At 37.7% G+C, this 3,315-nt stretch overlaps 1 long non-coding RNA gene across 1 annotated transcript; it reads right to left on the bottom strand.

The window, feature by feature from the left end:
* Nucleotides 1-226: 226 nt before the first annotated feature.
* On the bottom strand, nucleotides 227-3,050 carry LOC123497740 (uncharacterized). Its single transcript, XR_012181066.1, has 3 exons — nucleotides 1,262-3,050; nucleotides 678-1,193; nucleotides 227-587 (listed from the first exon to the last, which is right to left on the bottom strand). It is a non-coding gene; the product is annotated as an uncharacterized lncRNA (long non-coding RNA).
* Between the last annotated feature and the right edge of the window lie 265 nt (nucleotides 3,051-3,315).

Genomic DNA, 3,315 nt, shown 5'->3' with positions numbered 1-3,315 from the left:
AAATCAGAAACAAAATAACTCAACACATACTGGAATAAATAAATATTTAGTATCTCGATTATAATGATGATAAATAATTGTATGTATCTTGAATTTAAAAATAGAATAGACAAATATGAACAGCCTCCCACAAAAAGGAAAAGCTACTCCTCGCCTCTCACCACACAAGCACATCACACATCCCTTATCCCCACCGTGTTGCCACGGGCATTTTAAAAAAATCAAAAATATTACTGGCTCATCATGATCATGTTCTATTGAAAAAAAATCTGAGTTTTATGGATATATGATAGTCCTCATTGCACTTAATGTCACTAAATTTCTCAATCCATCAATCATGAGCAAGTGCAAAAGTTAATGAATCTAAGTTGAGTGAAATAAGGAAGGATTAAATGAATGAACAAATGAATCGTGCACATGCCTTAATCACTTCTTCTCCGCCCGAAAATGGAACCCAATACATTCTGATGCAACATTGCATTGCTCCACGGGAATCGATCAGCCTTCTCACTTGCATTGAGGAGCCCCATTTGGCCATTTCTTTCGCCGCCAGCCTCAACATCACCCTTGATATCTCTCCGCCAGGTCTGTCATGAAGCCATGCCCACCATGTTTCACTGCATCTTACATTACTCCTCACATAACATAAGTAAGTACTATTGTTGAAGCATGCATACCAATCGTTAGATCGAGCACATCCAAACATTTGCGATCCACCACTTTTCACCCTCCCCTCTCTCCATGAGACGTCTCCCATACCGTGTCAACAACACTCCCTTCATCACACGTCCAGCATGGGTCGCCGCCCCTCATGGGAATCAACTGAATATTATAAGGGAAAAACTAAAAGCCTGGAAACATAAACCAATGCATCCATCCACAAAATAAGCTCTACTTGATGACAACCAATGATGAAAAGCTGAGTTATTTTGATCATATCCAGTCTAATAGGAGATTACATGGGTTGCAAAATCCACAGATAATCGCACAAGGCATTCTAAATTTTTAAATACCACAATTATCACAATAATGAAAATAAAGCTAGGGATATTGAAAAGTGTAAGGCAGTAGCGCTCTATCTCTCCGGTATTGTTCAATGGATAAGGATGCTCCTAGGGCATTATTGTTATCTTGAAAGAAAATCTGGCTTGAATGAATTCTTTGGTCATAGAAAGCGTCGGAGCTCCTTGAACCTACATATTGCACCCTTTGTGTTAGTCAAGATCGAAAAATAGCTAGGCATTGGTAATCAGGAATGTACCTTTTAATCAAGTTCTTTGCTCCGTTGATGTCTGGGTTGAAGTATTATCCGAGACTGATTAGTCGTAAAAGTATTTGCATCTGCAGACAACATAAAATACAATAGAAGGAAGCCAGAAGCAAAATAGTTAAGTGCATACAATCAGAGGGATGTTGCCTCCAGAAATCCCTAGCAAGAGACACTGGTCTTCTACCCCACATTACATATGTCAAAAGATAGTACGCATAATTTTAACTCATTTAGTTATCTAGCTGACCAGATCAATTGTAAGCATTACATGGTTCTTATTTTAGTGAAAAGGAATTTCGTTGAATAGTGAACTTAATTGGTATAAAAGAACCATAATATGGGTTGTGCTTAAACCACAAAAGATTTTTCTAGGAGATCAAAAAAATACGTGTAATAACTCACCAAGAATCTTCTCTGTTCTTACTATTTAGGGATACCAACTCTATGAGTAACAGAGTAATAATAGGACATTGCGTAGCTCAATTCACGTGAGCTAGATTGACACACTATTGCTGCAGCCAGAGGTGATATCCAATGACATGGATGGGGTGAAATTCTTGACAACAGCCTGCAATCAGGTAATGAAGGACCATTTGATGACTATAAACTTGACAGTAAAGACATCTTCAACCTTTGAAAATTAGATAAGGATCAAAAAAACCTATGGCCTCATCCCAGACATTAATACTAAAACCATCATTTTAGATTTCTGAAGTTGCAACATATTTCATGGAAGTTGCTATATGAAGATAAACCTTACAATCAGAATTTTTTTTCTCGTACCATATCAATTGGGCATCATGCAATATAACAGAAGATCGTTCAAGTCTATCATGTGTATTTACGAAAAAGAGCAAATATTGCAGTAAATTTTTGTGATGAAATAATATAAAAGAGGTTCTGGAACATACATCTTCGTTTCTTCTAAGCCTCGGTAGAAGCATGGTTGCTTGCATTTGAGATGCAAGGAAGAAAAAAACGACATTCCGAAAGGGCACCACATGCGTCACCTGATTGATAAACTCAGAAGCACCTCAACTAACAATTGAAAGAGGTGTCGCTAAATAGAATCTCACATATAAAGCTATAAGCATAAATAACAAGCAAGGCAAAATCAAAAGAAATAAAAAAATCTGTGAAGCACATTATACTTTTACATTAGATCCTATAGATATTGCAAAGACAAGAGAAATGGTCAGCATGGCAATATTGTTCGGTGATCAAATAATCCCAAAATGATACATTGAGAAATCTATATTGGACTTCCAATTTATAGAAGAATGCGAAAGAAAACTTAGTTAGACTTTTACACAATGCAAATTTAACTCGGACAGAAAAATTATGCCATCATAACTCAATTCTAATATATACAACTCCAATGCTGCAGGCAACGTTGCTATGGGCTACGATGTATATAAATTGCCCGTATGTTGCATTGGGGGCTTACATATTCTAATGGGTCAATACCAATGGTGGATAACATATACCTTGAGGACCCTTTTGCACACCAGGTGGCATTGTTGACTTCTTTATCATTAACGCATGAGCTCCGCCTTCTTATTCTCACTGTTGTGGCCGTCCTTATCGTCCTTGTTGATTGGCTCCATCAACAATCCATTGTTCTTCTCCACCATTCTTTAGCACTCTAGCAACCGTATGGCGAGCTGGTCGTCGTTATTGATGTCGGAGAAGCCAACAAGGCCAAGAGGTTGTTGATGTTCGTGCTCTCCACCCCATGGTCGTTATCACTGCTGCTGGGGGTGCCATTAATCAACGACAGCCGAACTCATTCTTCATGTTCATCTCCTCCTCCTAAGTACACTATAGTCAAGGACAACCACGACTATATGAGTGGCAGGAGACATATCAGTTTACCTTCGTGTACTTTTCATCTGTCATAATGAAACTTTGAAGCTTATATTCCATTTAATTCTATTTGGCATCTTAAACAATATATGAACAAACTACTCGAGATCAAAGAGTAGCACAGTAAAAATACTACTTACATCTAAGAGAAAGGCTACATCAAGTAGTAGAATCTGCAT

This window comes from Aegilops tauschii, chromosome 3, assembly GCF_002575655.3.
Source record: "Aegilops tauschii subsp. strangulata cultivar AL8/78 chromosome 3, Aet v6.0, whole genome shotgun sequence".
NCBI lineage: Eukaryota > Viridiplantae > Streptophyta > Magnoliopsida > Poales > Poaceae > Aegilops > Aegilops tauschii.
Note: the sequence above shows the minus strand (reverse complement) of the source record. Positions and strands in the feature narration are given on the sequence as shown.